This window comes from Alligator sinensis, unplaced genomic scaffold (assembly GCF_000455745.1).
Source record: "Alligator sinensis unplaced genomic scaffold, ASM45574v1 scaffold620_1, whole genome shotgun sequence".
NCBI lineage: Eukaryota > Metazoa > Chordata > Crocodylia > Alligatoridae > Alligator > Alligator sinensis.
Window position 1 is genome coordinate 688,037 of NW_005842260.1, and position 19,680 is coordinate 707,716.

Genomic DNA, 19,680 nt, shown 5'->3' on the forward strand with positions numbered 1-19,680 from the left:
CCCTCCCCTCTACCCCCACCCCTTCCACCACAACAGACCTACCAGCTGGATACAGCTCTCCAAGCTGCTGGGCTGTGTATCAGAAACCGGATACAGAGGGCGGGCGCTGTGTATCAGAAACCGGATTTGTATCAGCTGATATGCCTCCTTAAAAATTGGCTATCAGTATCGTCCCCCAAAAATCTCTATTAGTTCACCCCTAATTCCTACAGTACTAGATACATTGTTGAGGATCTATAAACTAATATACTAATGGGAGTGTCTACACAGGATGCTACATTGTCATAGCAATGCATTATAGTAAGGTAGCAACAACATGCATCTACACATCCATGACCAGCAGCCACTTCACCGTAGCAGTATAATCCCTCATTATAGTAAGCTGCTACAGCAAGGTAGCTGCTAAAAATAACCATGTGCCTGGTGTACGGTGCAGTACAGGCTGCTACTGCACCATGCTTTAGGTCTTCCTTTGGCATGGTATGGCATGGTAGCAACATTGCCGTATGGACATGTGTAGATGCACCCTAATAAGTAAAAGGTTTAAGATCATTTTAAGGTACAGGTTTCATTCAGCAGCACAGGGGTTAGGTTTCAGAAAGTTCCCATGGTTGGCAAGACTATGGCTGGTAAAACTAAAGGCTTATGGGGGAAAATGGGGTTAGGAACTTAAATACTGTAGAGTATAGTGTATAAAAATCATTATTATTTATCTTTAATACATGGGGTGGACAACTGGACATAGATGTACCCCACGGGTACTTAGATGGGTTATAGTGGGTAAGCACCAGTGGGCAGAGATGGAGCATGCCCAGGGCATGGCAGCAGCATCTCCCCTGGTGCCTTTGCTTCTTACCCAGGGGAGGGAGAATGGAAGAGAAGGGACATGCCGGCCAGCCTTGTGCAACATACCACAGTGATTCCCCTCCCCCATCCATTTGAATGGCGAGATGGAGGTGTTTGGTGCCCATCTCTGGTGGCACGTGATTGGCTGGTCAGCAGCCCACAGATGGGGCCCTGGCTCAGTCATGGGACAATCCAAGCCTGGTGGCAGTGGGACCTGCCCGCCCGCATCCCTGGATGAGCCACTGGGCTTGGATTGTCCCACGACCTGGCTGGGGCTGATGTTCCCTGCTGCCCTGCTTCCCTCCACCATGACCCAGCATGGCAGGGAGTAGAGAAGCCACACAGGGATCTACTCACACGCTGCTACTCACCCCATGATGCCCTGGTGATATGCCTCCTGCACACGGGGCTGCACTGAGCACAGAAGCGTGGGCTGCACCCCTCAAACCAGTGCCAGGCACAGGAAATTTGTCACCAGCTTCTCTGCTCCCTGCCATGCTGGATCACAGGGGAGGGAAGCAGGGCAGCAGGGAACAGTGGCAAGTGGGCCTGCTGTTCCCTGCCACCATGGATAGGGCAGCTTCCCACCACCATGCACAGCTCTGGCAGGGATGGGAGTCACCTCTGGTTGGCGGAGCAGGGACTGTGGGGGAGAGGGGGAAGGAGAGGCATAAGCAGGGCCAGGGGGTTGGCGGGCTGATGCGCAGCCACAGAAAACTGTGGTTACTCAAAACTGTATACCATGGTAGCCAATGGTGGTTGGCAAAACCATGGTTGGCGATGGAAACCCGTACTTGCATTTACTGTATACATACACATTTTGCCATGCTTGAAGGCTTATAAAGTATAGATTCATATAAAATTCAAGAATTTGAAAAAGTCTGAAAAAATGTTAAAAATGAATGAAAAAGTGGCTATAGAAAAAGAATTACAAGATAGAGCACATGTATACATCCCACCTATAATTCTTTAGCAAGCTGGCATGCAGTGCTGGGCTTTAGTCCAATGCGAGACTTCATATAAAGCCGATCTATGCCTGATTTTCACCTAACATCATCATTGTGCAGATATTTTAAAATATTGAAACTTCACAATAACATAAGAGCAACAGCTGTAGAAGATGGCTTTGCTGCTTATCTCAAAATGACCAAGTTTGATGGGTATGACACTTGCTCTGATCTTATCAGAATGCCATGACACACTATTTTAAAAGAAGGAAACTTAAATCAAGTCAGTCTGTGTTAGTGAATTTTCAGAGGATACCATTTGTTGCTGTTTAAATTTCTGAGATTATTTGCCCCAAAAATAAACTTTCTGATGTTATATATAATGACATAATTTCCATAATCACTGAAGAAAAAAGCATGTATGTAAGCATAGATAATGTAGATAACAAACATTAGTAATAAGGATATCCAGCATCCAACTTAGTTTCTCAGCAATTTGCCTCCCTGTTGGCTCACACTAAAAGTAGAAATGATTGTGATCTGGTTGCAAACTGTGAATCCAAAAATTGGCTTAATCAATTCCATGGGACTTATTGTGAAAGACTTTACTACAACACTTTAGGTTTAGAAGTGATAACAGGAAAGAGAACTGGAAAATCATTCTTTTGCCCAGAGTCCTATTATACCCATCAGCTTTACTTTTTAAGATATGCAGGAAGCAATTTCCTACCGGAATAGCTTTTGCAAAGACTATCAATAGAATCCAAGGTCAAACACTTGATAGACTAGGTGTTTACCTACCCACAACCTGTTTGGACATAGCTAGCTATATGTTGCAATGTAAAGAGTGAAATCATTTGACAGCCAGAAAATGAAAATTTTACAGACAAACAATCAAGGAATATTACCAATACAGAAGGTGTTTACATGAAAAATATGGGTATTATGCAAAATCCTCCAATTAATTTTATAATTTTCATATACCTTGTTAGGGTGACAGTATTTGGAACTTGGGGAACATTGGATTTGCAGCTGAATAAAAGGCTATAACCTGTGGCCTAGCAAAGCTGCTAGCCACAAGGCAGAATGGTATGTTAAATGGCTGTCACTGCCACTCTTCATGACTCACCCAACCCAGCTGGTAGGGATGACTCTGGAGATCCCACTCATTCCTGAGTTAGTGGCAGGCAGGGAAGGGAGGAAAGGTGGGGGAAGGAGGAGATGCTTACCAGTTTCAGACTTAAAGTTCACAGCTACTTCTGCAGCGTGGTCATATGGTCTGAAAGGGGCATAAGCTCATGCCACAGTAACCACTCTGGTTTCACTCTAAGCTTGCTTATGTTCGTTTAAATAATACTTTTGAACACTGTTCTGAAGCTACTCCAAGCTCAACAAGTGATTTAAAAGGAACTAAAATTTTATATCTACAATAAAATCTCTGTTATCTGGCATACCCGGGGGAAGGGGATGCTGGTTATATAAAAATTCCAGTTATCTGAAATAACCCTGCAGGGGTTGTCAGATAACATGGGGTGGGGTGGGGGGAGAGTGTGGCTGTAGCTGTGCAGGGTAGTGGGTGGCGGCTGCATGCAGAGTGGGGTGGGGGTGACAGTGGCTGCACACAAAGCAGCAGCAACACAGGGTGGTGGGGGGTGGTGGTGGTTGCTGCATGCAAGCTTTCCCCCAGCCTTCCCCTGCACCCAGCCAGATGGCTAGAAATTCTAGTTAATAGCATTTCTGGTTAGTTAAATGCTGGATAACAGAGATTTTACTGTACTATTATATTTTTAACCCCAGTGTTGTGCTAGAATTGTCTGGAAGTATTTTAAAGCAAATTATTTTAAATCTCTTGATCAGCTGTATGATAAGATTGAAGAGTCTCAAAAAGCTACAGGCTGGGCCTGTAAATTTTTAGACAGAACTGCTATTTTTCTATTTACTGAAGAGTTCAAGGTTTTTGACACGGACAGAATTTGGCTGAAAATCAACAGAAAAATTGACAAACAGCCAAACCCGCTTCTTGCCACTGGCATAGTGGAAAGAAGAAGAGGCAAAGTTGCAAGAACAAATGAAATGTACTCAAGTTGATCAAAAGTGTACTGTATTTGATTATGTGTTACAACCTGAAACATCTTTTAGCTTGAAGCCTTTAAATCTTGCAGTTGGCAAAGAAATTCAGTGTAAAGAGTTATTCAACAAAGAATCTTATGTATAAAGCAAATGTGTAGTACTAAAAAGCAAAACCCATCCATTAGTTGAAGTGAAATGTGCATCTTTGCAGGACTGTGATAAAAAATTTAGTGTGTAAAACCTTGCATGTTATGCAATAGATTCAATCCAGGTCTATATTATTGATATTTCTAGGTGTAGCATGAAGGGATATGATCTTTGACTAGCACCAAGTATATAGAGAGTTATACTGGCAAATTTATTATCTTGTCTGTGTAGTTTTTTTTGCTATGGAAGAGGGGATGGAAAAAAGTTATACCAACAAAAGTGCAGCATAGTCAGTATAAAATGTACCCACACTAAGAATGATTTGCTAGTAAAGTATACTGTGTGCACATCTGCATGAGATGTTTACTGTGGAGTTGGCAAGTACTAAATGCTGCCTGCTGGCTAGACCTGAACTGAAGCACCTCATGCCCCAGCGCACCCCTCCACAGCACATTGAGCTGGGTCAGAGCAGCCCCGGGCTGGCAGGCTGACCACCTGGCTCCCCTGCCAGCTGGGGCTGGTCTGCCCAAGCTTCATGTATTGTGCCTAAATAAACTGTGGAGCTTATTGCTCCACAGTTAATTGCTCCCGGGTGCATGTTCAATGGCATGCCTGGTGTCTCGGCTGGCCAGAGCCGACTCGAGGTGATTAAGAAATCGCTCGTTCCTTTGGGCGGGCTGGTGAATGGAGAGGCAGACAAGGTTTAATGGTTGCAAAAATGTTTACTTACGCCGCTTGTAGTTGCGACGCAGATGGTCCGGTTGTCTGAACAACTATGTGAGTTGTTCCAGCTGGCGAGGCCCAAACCAGTTAATCCATCCGCAAATTAAGCCGGCGGAGAAAGGGTACGTCTGGGATTGCGCTCAGCAACGGGAAGAAAGATCGATAGGTGATCAGTCTATCGATCAGCTAGCCGCAAGTCAGATCTCTTTAGAAGCACTCTGCAGCATGCTCAAAGTTCTTCGACTTGGGCGGAAGTCGCACGAAATTTTAAACGGCCAGCAAGCCAATTACTAGCCACCACGTGTGAATAATTTAGCACTAGCCAATAGCGGGACACAAATTTGCAGTCGAATGGCGGGAACTCTCTTGCACCGGGGGTTTTCTGCTGCAACAGAAAACCTTTACTTTTGCAAGAGGCTCTCGTGTGGTGGGAAAATTCCATCGTGCCGAGGCACCAAAATCACTGGGTTGTGACACCTGGGAGCAATTAATTCCAAAGCAATAAACTCCAAAGGTTATTCAGGCACCATAATTGCATGTGTAAACATGCCTTGTTATAGGTAGACTGACAGCCTTCTTTGTGCAGATCTTGTCTTAGAGATAAAATCTATATATTTATGTGTATAGTAATGCTTATCTGGAAAAAAAAAGACAAAATAACCAAATATTAGACAACATTAATAACAGCAGTCACAGGCCTCCCATCATTTTCAGAAAAAAAAAAGATTTAAATGTAGTTAGAACAATTTTAAAAGCTTAACTCCCCTGGCACATTGTTTGTCCTTTTGCTGGATCAAGTCAAAATTCAATCTCATTCAATGGAATGTAAGTAAACAAACAAAGTAAATATTTTCTGAAGCAAAAGACCACGAGACATTATTGTTGTTTATTAGTTGTATTATTGTAGTGCCTAGGAACCCTAGTCATGGAAGCTATATCTAGAAAGCCACTTTAAAGTTGTCATATTGTGATGTTTGCTTAATTAGCTACAGTTCTAAACAGAGAAATATATATATACCTGGGCACCTAAAACATCTGTGTTTAAAGTAAAGATTAAAAAGTGTTCTCTGAACTTTTTGAGGATAACTGTATTATCACTTTTCAAAATATTTATAAGCTATTTGTTTAATTAACTGTCTTAGTTTAATGCATGCCATTCCATTGTAGTTCATTTCAGCAGTGATTGGCTAGAAGGGCTTACTGAGCTTTGATACAAATCTTTTATTGAAATCATGTCACCAGTCTGAAGGGGAGGGTCCTTTCCTCTGTGCCCTCCCTTCTCCTTTCTCACCACCCGCCCCCTGCAACCTTCCATGCAGAGGTTTTAGCTCCAGCAGCAGGGAGCACAGAGCAGCAGTGATGGCACACAATTACATGGGCAGGGCAGTGTATGATGCAGGAGCAGTGGCTATAGGTTCATAGTGCGGGGGAGATGTCACCTTTTTTGCTACCAAAAATCATTGTTTAAATGGTTTCTTTTGTCACAGGTTGGTGGCAAAAAAAGAGATAACATTTACCCTTTGCTCCTCTTCTGTGCACAACACTACCCAGGCTGCAGAACTGGGGAGTTAAGACTCTCTTTCTTGAATCTTTTAGTGTCTCCTGCTCTCCAAATTGTGCTAAACTTTTTATGCTGATCTTGGGGATATCAAATGCTGCTTCTAAAGGGCAATTCTGGGGCCTTCAAAATGAACCAATAGAATTCCATATCTTTTTTTTTTTTTTAAATACACCCTTTCCCCACAACTCTTCAACGTCCTATATGCCTCTTCTTTATGAAGTTTATCACAAGTTTGCTGCTGCATTTTGGTTGCTAATTTTCTGGTGGACCTAGAGTTAGTGTGATTATAAGGACAAAGGGCCAACATTTTCTTTGGTACATGGATGATAACTTAACATAGAGTACCTAGTGCGTCGTAGACTCAACTTTATTGTGTTCTTAAGGCAGTTTGTCCATCCCTTCATCAGTTCATCTTTCCCATGTCAGTATTGGTATGCACAACAGAAATTAGTCTATTTCTCTTCACTGTCACTTTAATAGAATCATAAATCAGAATCATAGAAAATTAGGGTTGGGAGGGACCTCACAAGGTCATCTAATTCAATCCTGTGTTCAAAGCAGGACCATCTCAAACTATATCATCCCAGCCAAGGCTCTGTCTAGCTGGGTCTTAAAAACCTCCAAAGTCAGAGATACTACAACCTCTCTGGGTAACCTGTTCCAGTGCTTTACTACCCTCCTCATGGAAGAGTGGGGTTTTTTTTTTCTGATATCTAACCTAAACTTCCTTTTCTGCAACTTCAGGTCATTGCTTCTTGCTCTTTCATTGGCCACCACTGAGAATAATCTAGTTCCATGATTTCCATCTGTTATGTGATATTGAGATCAGGGGCTTGTTTTTCTCAGATTTATCTCCTCATTTATTGATATCAGGTTGATTTTCCAAGGCATGGTTTCATATAAGACTGGGATGTGGAGCTCGCTGGAAGCCCTGGGCTAGATCTTGATGGTGAGGCTCTTGTGGGTCAGATCCAGCCCAGGGCATGAGGGCTGCCACAGTGGCTGGTGCAGCAATGGTGGTCGTAAGGTGATGGCAGTGAGGGGTCTGACACCAGCATTGGTTCTCAAGGAGTGAGTCCAAGGGTGGTGACAAGAAGTTAATTTTGCCACCAACGGCCATGCCCAGTGGGGCTGAAGAGCCCCAGATTCAGCAGCAGACCACATTCCCCTCAACTTCCAGTAACCTTTCAGTAGCCCAGCAGGCTGGACAGAAAGAATCTATAGGCTGGATCTAGCTTGTGGGCTGGATGTTTGATACCCATGATATAGGAAATTGTGGGCATCCAAAGTGCATACCCCAAATATGTCTGATATCCTTCTGATTCTGTTGGAGTGAAGGTTGGTGATTTCTCAGGTACCTTCATTTGTAATTAAGTCTTTTAATCAAATAGCCAGATATTTTTTAGGCATTTTTCAAGGGCATCTAGTTTTCTGTCTAAAATTTTGCTGCTACCAAGGGATATGAATTTGGTATCGGTATTACAGCATGACTCCTGTATTTCAAAGAAGTTGATTTTGAGCCCTGCATAAGATGCTTTGCTTCCTAGTTTATTTGTCTTCATTTGCAGCTAGTTTGCAGTTGCCACTTGGTAGTCCGGTGTCAACAGCATAGCTTAGGCAATACCGAGATAACTAAATAGCAGTCATCAGGACATAAAAGCTTGCAAGTTTGCCCTTTAGTGACCTCTTTCTGTAATGTCAGTTGCCATAAAGACTGCAGAGGTGAAACTGTGCTTTTCCTGTCTTCTTAATGCATTATGGTTGCTTCTTTAACTTTCCACTAATATTCAGTGATGTAACTACAGTGAGGCTACCAGGCTAGCTGTCATAGGTGGCAATTTGGGGAGAAGGGCTGAAGAAAATGGCTGTTGCTATAGCTGTACAACCACACCAGTGGTGTAGTAACAACCAGAAGTTGCCACTGTCCCTTTGTGCGTGAGCTACTCCAGGTGCCCAGCCATGCCATTCTTCCTATGATAATAGATTTTTTTTTCAAAGATATATGAGTGTTTACTTTTTTCTTTGTATCATCCCTGCTCCTTTCTTTTCTCCTTTTCTACAACCTAATACCATTTTCTTGCCTTGTTAACTTTGCTTCTAGGGGTGGTTTCATTTCCCATAAATACTTTGGGACAAAGCCAATTGTAGCATTTTCCCTTCTCTGGGGAAGAAAGTCTGAAAGTGGAATCAGTGGGCTTCCACTACATAGGATACATGAGAAAATACATAAATAGCCAAGAGAAGTTGCCATGTAGATAGATAGATTATAACAGTTTTCAGATCTTTGGGATTTTTCAGAACTTGCTCTTTCAGATACTCAGAGTTCCTGGGTCCTGGGCTCAGTGGTCTTCCTATGCCATGGGGAAAAATAGAAGTATGTTATTTCTCATTCAACTCTGAAGCATTTTCTCCTCTTCTGCTCTCTATCTATTGGTTGTTATTCCCATCATTCCTTTTGCATAGTTTAGCAAGTGTTATGATTAAAGCAAAGCTAATTCAAGTGTAATTCTAATTAAATTATTGAACCAGAATGTTTCATAATGTATATTACTGACCCTGAATTATTTTGCACAATTCAATGATTAATTGTATTTAAATGTAAATTTCAATTTCACCCAGGACAGCCTTTTTAATCAAGATAGTTAGTTTTTTTCTTAAGAAGCAGCAGAGTAAAGCCTTCAATGTAAGATATGGTATGATGAGAATTTAATTCTTCAGATACTTTTTGGCTACATAATACATTTTTAAAGGAAAGAAATCATCATTTGTAAGGGCTTTAAGTTTTTCCTCTTTAGTTGTAAGAGTGAACCAAAAGATTGTTGCATTCTTAGCCAAACAACTTAAATATATGTAAAATACACAATGTGGGAGCTTGGCATTGTTTGTTTATGTGTTTGTTCATTCAATAACCACTAAATACAATAAAAAGTAGACTGAAACAATTGTAAATTCAGGATGATTGCAGTGAATAGCTTTAGATAAAAATGTGTGGAGGGAAATTTTGAAAATAGCAGCATGTTTTGTTCTAGCGGGGTTTTTTTAATCAAATGCTTTGCTTTGACATTTTCAAAAAATGTTTTTCATTTCAAGCAGCATTTTTGTTTGCTTTTTTTTGTAAGTCAATGTTTAATTGAGAGAGTAAAAATAAAAGTAAATCAAAGCATTTAATCTCAAATCAAACACAACCTTTTGGATCATGTCAAAATGAATTACTACCCCTTATTTCATAGAAAATGCCAAACATTTCTTTTTCTTATCAGGCTAAACCAGCTTTTCAGTTTTGTCACCAAAATCAAAAGTCCATTATTTTCCTACCTGTAGGAACAAAATTCTAGCACATTATAAATGCCAGTGAAAGTGAATGGGAATTGGAAGCCCAACTTTCATTTATGTATTTGAAATTTCCTGTTAAAAATGTATAGGACATAATCTATGTGCTGCCCCTCCTGTAATCATATATAGTTACACAGCACATTGGACATACAAACAGTACAAAACCAGAATGATAAGGGGATTAGAGGGGCTGGCAATATTTTGGAAAACAGGATTAAACACATACAGGATAAAACATGATGAATTGAATAATTGGTAATAAACAGATAATGAAATTCAACAAAGGCAAATGCAAGGTGCTTTACGTAGAGAATAAAAAACAAATGTACAAATATTGGGTGGCAGATAACTCGCTTGGCTGTAGTATCATGAGATGTATCTGGGGATTCCAATGGATCATAGGCTCAACATGGAGCCAATAATGTGATACTGTGGCAGAAAACAACACGATTTGGGGTTATATTAAGAGAATCATTGTACATAAAACATAGAAGGTCATGGTGCCATTCTGTTCAGCCCTGGTTAGACCTCAGCTAAAGTATTATGTTTAATGAGAAGGATGCACAGAAACTAGTGGCGACACATAAGGAGTGGGCCCAGAGGATGGCAAGAATGCTAAAAGACTTGGAAAGCAAGCCATATAAGGAAAGGTTGAAGAAACTGAGTTATGTGAACGTGGCAAAAAGGAGGTTAAAGGAGGACATATTTGAAAGAGATGGAGAAATATTGTTCTCCTGTGCTATAAGGAGCCAGACATAGGGTGATGGGTTTAAACTGCAGGAAGGGAGACATATCAAATCTCAGAAAGAAATGTCCTAAGTGCACGAGCAGAAATATAAAACACAGGGCAGACAAACCTAACAATTTAAGTAGGTCAGCCTGTAATAGAATTAGAAGAGATTACAAAATGTAATGCCTCAACTGTGAATAGACATGCCAGTACCAAGCCTTCCACAGAAAGTGGCAGCATACAGTGTTGCAGAAGTTCTGTAATCTCCTTCATTTGAAGTTTTCAAAAACAAGCTGGACAAGTATCCATCTGCTAGCTCAACATGTTTAGAAAGAGGAAATCCTGTTTGTACTGTGTAAGGGACCAGATGATCCACACAGTCACACCCAAACCTAGGTTTTATATAAAATTTGAACTGGTGTAAATGACAAGTCTTAACATAATGGTCTTAACATATTAGCAAATTGTGTCATTAAAATTATTTAAAAATAATTCCATGGGCTGAATGCAGCCTACAGGGTAATGCTGACTTGAACTGACCAGGACATGAAGGGGAAAATACTGTTTGCTTCTCATAAGCATCCAATACTTTTCATGCACTTTTGTTTTCCTTATGACTCTTTAATATAAAAATGCATAAAGCCTTTTGGGGCAGGGAACATAATCAAGGGTAATACCAAGGAACATAACCAAGAGTAATATCAAGGACCAAGGATTTTCTCAGTAATGTCATCTTCTCTGGGTTACAGTGAGGCTCCTCCTTCCTTTCTCTTTTTCTCAGGATCCAAAAATGTTGCACTTGTTTCTATTGAGTATCTCACAGTTTCAATAAGAAGTAGTGGAGAATGCTCCCATCTCAAACTAAACTCTAGTTTGGTGGTTTGGACACTTTCTGGAGAGGCAGGAATTAAAGATTTGAAACCCCTCAGGAAGACGTGGACACATAACCCAAGTCTCCTACATATTGGGTAAGAAAGACTTAGCCTGTGATTTCTACTCAAAGGACAACCCAGGCACCAAAGTGCAGGAATCTGTTACAGGCTGTGAATTGAGGGCAGATGTGTAATTGAGGGCAGAGAATGCTGACAATTGGTCTAGTAGAGAAGTGTGATTTAAGGTGGACCCCTGACTTTGGAGTTATCTGTTCTCCAGCTTAAGCATTCCCCTGCTCACTAGATTGGAGAACTCCATTCCTAGATGTCTGTAAACCATTCACTGTATGGGGAACTGAAGAGTCTAACTTAGGTTTAAGAACTTCACTAAAGGAAATGGATATCTAAATGTTAATGTGGCAATGTTTAGTGCCACCAAAGTCCCTTTGTAGATCTGAATCTGACCATCCCCCTCAGTTATACTGCACCATCCTAAGATCACACAGGAATTCTGTGGTCAGTTGGGGATGTATCTGGTAGCCATGCTGGTCTGAGACAAAAAGAAATGCAAAACTCTATTCTTGGTTCATAGATTATACCTTTTATTAGCCCAACTAAGGAATTGCAAAAAAAAAATATATATATATATCTTTTTTACAAGCTTTTGGGCACACATGCCCTTCCTCAGGCTCAGGGAAAATTAGAGATGGTAAAGAGTCCCCATAGGTAGAAAATAAACTTCATTTTTGCACAGAGGAAGCTGAAGGTGGGAGTCTTTTCCTCTGGATCCATGAGAGTGCCTTTGTGAGTTGCTCTTTGATGTGCAGATAAGGCAGGATTCCTTCCCTAGTGTTGTCAGATGGCAGGAAGGCAGGGAGGTATAGTCAGGGAATATATCCTGAATCTCTTGAATTCCCTAGCTACTGGCTGGTGGATTGGGAGTAGACAGCCATGACCTGCTTCTTACTCATCATTGCTCCTTGGAGGCATTTATGCCACTGTAGAAGTAAAGGTTCAGCTGCTCCTGTGATTATCTAAGCAAAAGGAATGTTAGCCTTATTTATGAAATATAAGCCCTAATACTGTGCCATAACTAATGGCTGTTTCTAGCACAGAGTAACCACTGCGCAAAAATACTTTGACTATGGCTGCACTGTGCTCAGCCTGGTATATGAACAGTGCTGCTACAACTGCCAGACTGATTATTGTACCCAGGCTACCACATATAGCATTAGCTGGGCTATCACTAAACTACACTTCAGTTGGTAGTGTAGACAAACCCTCTGTCAAAACAAATCCGAAAAACAACTTGGGGCAATATATATTGTACAGTTCTTATATGAAAAGGTGCATGTCTCATAGAGGAAAATTATATGATGATGAAAGAAACATTTAAAGATGTAAATGTCTAAGATGTTGCAGTCCTAATTTAAAGCTGGCTGCAGAACAGCTACTCCAACAATTAATAACCAAATGAGTTGCTTCCACTTTATACATGCTTTTTGAGAAGAGCTGAGGTTCCCAAAGATACGATGTTCATTTGCATTTGGTTTCAACATTATTATCACTCACCAAAGGATGTCACACATGGTTTTTTCCTTTGTGTGGTCAGTGGTATACAGATACATACTCAGGATTTTGGAATTTTGAACACTGTGTAACTTAATACCTTCAATTAATATTTCCAACCTCCAGAGGTAGAATCAGTATCAAGAAAAACTGACATTAATGGATTTTGTTAGTTGGTTTTTTTTTTCTTATTTGCATGTAGGTTGTTTATATAGTAGTTTTAATTTCTTTGTAAACTCTAAACCTAGACTTGGACTATCTGATGCAATTGTTAATATCATGGGACAATATTGTATCTTACTTTACAATATGTGGTTTGAGATAAAGCAAAAACTCTGAGAAGAACACTATCTACCTTTATTGTATAAGATGCACCATAACATGATAAAAAGCCATAATAAAAACATGATAAAAACTTCTAAAAAAACCCTCTTCTGTTATGCTCCTAAGAAAGGAAACTTTATTTTGTTTTTGTTTGCTCTATTAATTTTGCATACTTTATCTACCATGTCAAAGTCTCCATTTGGGATAACTCCATGACCTGTGAAATACATGAACCATGAAAAGCAGGCTCTTTTGTGAGCTGAGTCATTTGGTAGAATTCTTGATCCTTCTGTAAGTTCAGCTGATGTAGATGAACAGGTCAGCTGTGGGGTAATAATTGACTTAAATAATGTTTAAATAGTTTTCAAAGAGCAGACCAACTGGGGAACTATAAGAACTGTAGTCTTAAAATTGTTCATAATTCACCATAGATATGGATATTTAAATATGTACCTTGAACAGTGTTTTTTTTTTCCAATGGAAGAACACTCATCTGTTACAAAATAAACACAGTACACATCTTTATAGTGGCAGTGCCTTTATCTATAAATAATAATAACAATAGTAGTAATCATAATAATATGTTAAAAGGCTCTGCCACCCTTACTAATAGTGCACAATGCTTTACTCTGTGGGCAGTCCAATGTAATGTATGTGAGTAAAGTTCTAGCCTAGTCTGTTTGGGTAAATAATTCAAGATTCAGGCTGCAAACAAAGATCTACATTGAATTCAAGATGACTATGGAAAAATAAATGCTTGCAATGCTGTTTTCATGAGGAGTCATGGTACATAGCTTTTATGAAGGACTTTCCATATTCCACAGATAAAGTTCAGTTTCTCTTTAAGGGCTATTTTTCTATCATTTCTGTTAGAAAGAACCTCTAGTTCAAAATCGTCTTGCAGTATGAGAAAAAAAACCCTCAATTCTAACAAAATCCCATCGTCTGGTTGTTCTTACAGCTTAGTTTTGGTAGTTACCTGTAGAGAAACACTGCATCACTGCTTCCAGATTCTCATTGCAGTGGTTTAGCAAGCTGTAGGGCAGATTGCTTAACAATAAAAATTCTACCTTGGAAAGGAGAAATTCCAGTGGTATTGCTCTAGGGCAGAACTTCATATCATCTAAAATGGGAATTCAGTCATTACTGTGATGTACAGCATGTCTGCCTCCAAAGCTGAATCTGCCCTGCAGGCAGCAAGTACATACATAAGTGACATTTACTGCATGCCTCCGAAGCAGGATTCCAGCCATCGTTATTTTGCGGTTTTTCAGACTAAGGTACAGTAGAGCTTGACAAAATGGCAGGGAAAGCTCACATGAGAGTTCAAATGTGATGCCCTAGAAGCAAAACAACATCAGAGTTGAGGTTGAAGCTATAATGAAAATATTATGTTGTGCCAGAAAGGCACAGTATATTGAGGTCTTGTGCTCTATGCAAATTCCATATAGCTGTCTATAACAGAGACAAACTTAAACCATTACAATGATGAAAGGGGTATTGTAACTTCTGTTTTGAAGGCAGAACTTGGGTTGGAAACTGTATATTAGAATCAGTGCTACAAAGTTGTAGTGCTAGGAAAAGGTTGTCTCTGAAATTTCTTGAAATGAGGATAAAGAGCCGTGTAATTGTGACATTAAAAATTCTTCCATGAAATTAGAGACCTGCTCTGGAGCCAGAATGATCTGGTCACAGTGCTGAAAGTCCTCTACTCCTGCAGAAGGCAGTATTGTTAGGTATTCATCCCTGGTAGTAGTCAGATAGTAGGCGCATAGAGTCATTCATTGCACCTGGTAACTGTTCATGCAGCTTTCTTTAAGCCACATGAACATAGACCAGGGTTATACATGCAGTTGTTTGCTTCTCCTACGAGCCACACAAGCAAACTAGTAAATAATTCAGGGTGGGAAATGAGTGAGTGGGATCAGGGAGACTAGTGGTTTCACTGATGGAAGTTGGCAGGATCAGGGGACTGGTGGATCTGTGCAGGGTTTATTTGGTTAGGGACAGAGGTCTAAAAATAGCCAGTCAAGGTTAGAGGGATGGAAATATTGCAGCCCTGGGGCTGGGGCAGTGGCTGAACTTTTCCAACCCTAAGGATCCAGTTTGAATATGTGCAGGTATTCACAAAATCAGGTTAACCCTTTCTCAGATCCAGTTAACCCAATCTCAGTCTAAGTTAGTGCACCTGCTTGGGTGAACTAATTTAGACTGGGTGATTTAAACCCACTGCACACCTGCATGATTGGGCATTTAGATCAACCTAACCCTAATTAGGTTGATCTAAAAGTAACAGCTGTACATACCTAATATCATTTCAAATTTGACAGTGCCTCTAGGGAAAAAAAATGATCCATGATTGCAACACTGAAAAGTCTTGCAATCATTTTTCACAGCAACCCTCCTCTAGGGGTACAGAAGGAAATCTTCCCTAAGGATATATTTTGGTGATATTGCAGTACAAGCACAATTACACACCGTGAGTCCTTGGGTTTTTCTCTTTTTTTTTTTTTTTTTTTTAAAGGGCCAGAGCGGGGGCAGGTGGGGCAGCCATGGGGGGGGGGGGCTGGAAGAGTGAGGGGAGGGTGTCAGGAGGCTTGTGGGAATTGCCCCCCCCCCCCTCCACCCAGCAGCACCTGGTGAGTGGATCTTTTTTTTTTAAAGCACCGGGAGCTGGGGTGGGCAAGGTGGCTATGGAGGGGCTGGGAGATCAGGCAGGGAATGGGGCCTGGCACGGGTTCCCCCATGATCCCCATGATCCCCTTCCCCCCTTCAGCCCTCCCTCCCCTGCCTCCTACTTACCAGCTCCGAGTCCGGCTGCAGCAGGCAGCAACTGGCCCAATCATCAAAGCTTTCTGAACCTTTTCCAAAGATTCAGAGAGCTTTAAATCAATTTGGACCTTTTAATTGGTCCCCTGATTTGATTCAGATTTGGAGTTTTGGCCACCGAATTCGGCCAAATTTCCTCCAAATCGAATCACCACCCAAAGCTTCACACAGCCCTAATAACCATGATGGATGGATGGATATTACTGACTTTCTATATACTTGGGGGGAGGGTTAATGGCTTATGGGGCCATCCTGAATTTGGGCAACCTCTGAAAATTCCTTAGAGTGAAATGTGGTATTATGGTGTAGTGTGGAGTAAGTCTGAGTGCACAGTGTTTTATGGCTATCAAAGCTCTTCAGGGCATAAATTGCTTCAACAGGCAGTAGACAGAAAGTCTCTCTTTGCCTCCATCATCACTATGCAATGACAGTATAGAAATCAATTTGGCCAAAATCTATTTGAATCCCAATGCATTTTTGACAGATTAGCTAATTGTCTGGATTCATTTCTGAATCCAAGAGAGAGGCCAAAAATTAACTAAAGAAATAGAAATAAGTAAAATAGATATTTTAAATACTTTCAGTTTTAATAATAAAAATGCTAGTATTAAGCTTCAGAATGTTCAGTTTATTACAAACATACACCATTTCTAACCTGATATGTCTCTTTAATATGTTAAATCCATAGGAAAAATGCAATTTGAAATCCATGAATAATATTAACTGAGTTATGACACCATTTTATAACATCTCTTTGCTGAAAGTTCAAGAAGAGATCTGAAGATTAACTAGGTCTATTAACAAAGCAAAGTAGTCGTTAAATAGAGTGAATTGATTGTACTATGTTGCAGTTAAGGCTGATCTGAACAATTCAGAAAAAAAAAACCCTTATGCGCTTTATTTTACAAAATGGCTTTTTACTTCCCCAAAATAAGGGAAAATAACAATATTAATGTCTTATATGGCAATAAAAATACCATTACTGTTAAAGGGAGAGGTTTTAATAATATATATATGAAACTTGCTCAATTAGGAATGGTTAATGTATTTTGAATTATTCAGTGATAGCTAATGTTTTAGTGATACTTAATTTATTTTGCAGCCAAACAATTAACCAAGCTTTAACAGAGCAACCAAGGATGATAAAAAAAATGGCATGTAGGAAATGTCACCGTTGCATCTGGAGCATTGTTTGGGATATATTCCATTGCAGAAGATATTAGAAGTATTGTAAGGAAGGAGTGAAAGGTGTATGAAGCTCACAAATGCTTATGGACTGAATCTGGCCCTCAGAACCATTCCATCAGCCCCTCAATGGTCCAGTAGGCTACCAAAAGATGGAGGTAAGGTTAGTGGGGCATAGCTTGCCACAGAATTTGGGGACCCTGGACCCTGATGAATATGGTTATTGGTATCAGTGAGAAGAGTGAGGGCTGTGCAAATATAGCTGTTGCTCTGTGGCCATTGGACCCCCGTTTCTGGCAGCCACCAAATCCATACCTGCACCACTGCCAACAGACCTGTCACAGCTGCTGCTGGCCTCAAAGATCTGGCCCAGGAAGAACCCTTCAGCCTGGATCTGGCTTGAGGCCCAGGGTGTGTTTGACCATCTTGGTGTAGAGGGTCTATTACCCTCAAGCAACCTAGAGCTGGTTTGCCATGAATAGGTAAAATGACTTGAGAAATGTTGTGCTTCATTGCTTCACTTTTGTGTCCTGATTGCAAGGGTACCGCTTAAAAACAACCCCAAATTTAGCCAAATACCACTTGCTAGATCCATGTAGACCTCACATACCGTTATAAAATACTGTCACTTGTTATTTAGGATCTAACTCTTCTGTTCAGTTATGAGTGGGAAATACAAAATAAGCCCTTGTAAAATAAGTTCTAATAGATAGCATTGCCTAATTAAAGGACATTCTTTTACAAGATACAGTTTATGAGGCCACCATTGTACAAAGTAGGAAAAGTTTAATTAATGATCTTGAAAAAAGCCTAGAATACATTCTGGCTCCCAACAAAGGGCGAACATCTGAAACTACGTCCTATATTTGTGTGTACAAGTAAACAGCATTTGTCCCAAACCCTCTAGACTTACTTGCTCAAGTGATTCTAATCTAAAATCTAATAAATACTACACTATGTCACAAGAGGTCTTGTTCATCAACAGTGTTACACCAAAAATGTTGTTTGCAACAACAGTGAAATCAAATGGAAATAATTCGGTTTGGCCCAAAAAACAGGAATCTGGTCATTCTCTATCCCTAGATAATAGCAGCACCAAAATAATGTAACATGATAGATGACTAATTGAACATTCAGCTATATTCATAAGGAGTCATTATTTTTTTTATTAATGAAATATTGTATCTGTATTTGTACCTGTGCTGTGTATACACATTACTGGAAAGAGTTACTGAAGTTAATGCTCTTAATAACAGAATATATAATATATCAAAGAAGTAAGCAAACACTTTTATTTGTATCCTTGGGTTTGAATACAGATTTTGGTGCTTTTCTTCACAAATATGAAGATTATAGAAACTCAAGCTTTATATGAAAGCTGAGTTCCTCACGGGACTTAAGGAAAAGTGTCATGGTGTGATACTTGTCATAAAATCAAGTGTACTGAAGCATGCACTTTTAAATAAATATATTGGCATGGAAATGCCTCCTTATCACAATGATTGAAAATTTTAAGTATGGAAGATGAATAAAGCAGCACTAAAGATTGTGTATGGTGAGTTTTTGTGAGGCTTAGGTCATTTTTTACTAAATCATAACCAAATATTAATCAAATCTTAACTGAATAACATGTTAAGATTTAAACTTGTTGAACCCAATATGACTGAAAGTGTACATGAGATGTGAATAGTTAGTCCACTGTAAATTTATGTAGATTACTCTCAATTATGTGCACTAAAATCACATGATTTCACCGGGATTTATTTAGCATACATGCTTAAGAAGGGCTGTCAAATTTGGACATAAATTTGCTGGATCTCATAAAAGTAACTTTTCTCATTAGCTTTTTTCTAATGAAGAATTGATCCATTGTTCAATAAAAGGTGTCATTTTTACATAGCAGCTTGTCAGGATGCTTTTTTTTCATGCTGAAACAGTTGTATAGTAGTTTTTTTCCCTTATATGCCATTGACATTCTGGGTGACAAGCTAGAAAAGGTTGAGATATCCACTATTCATAAAAAAATACTATATGTAATATACTTCATAAGATATTCAAGAAATCAGATAAAAATCCATGGAGCCTGCTTTGGGGTAATATATAAATGTTGTTTAACAACTATGCCAATATGCATCATTGGATCCTTGGTAACTTAAAACCCCAACATTTCTTCAATGTTCTGTGGACCAGTCCAATACCAAGGAGTATTTTCAGCATACTGCAAAATTGTGCCAGCCCATACTAGATCTCTTACAAGTTACCTTACAAGCAGAGGTGACCCGAGCAGGGTGCAAGGCCTGGCACAAATCAGTCCATGTGGGGCCCGCCCCCTGCTCTGATTCCATGGGCCCTGGACTCGAAGAAGCTGCTGCTGTTGTTGGCGGTGGTGGCGGGGATGGGGGGTAGCAAGCAGCTGAATGCAGAGCTGCCACTGTGCCCAGCTCCATGTCGCCACTGCTCTGCCCAGCTTTGCAGGGCACCCCAAAGCATAGGGCCCAGGGTGGTTGCCCCAACTGCTCCCTCCCCCCCCCCCCCAGGGGGGCC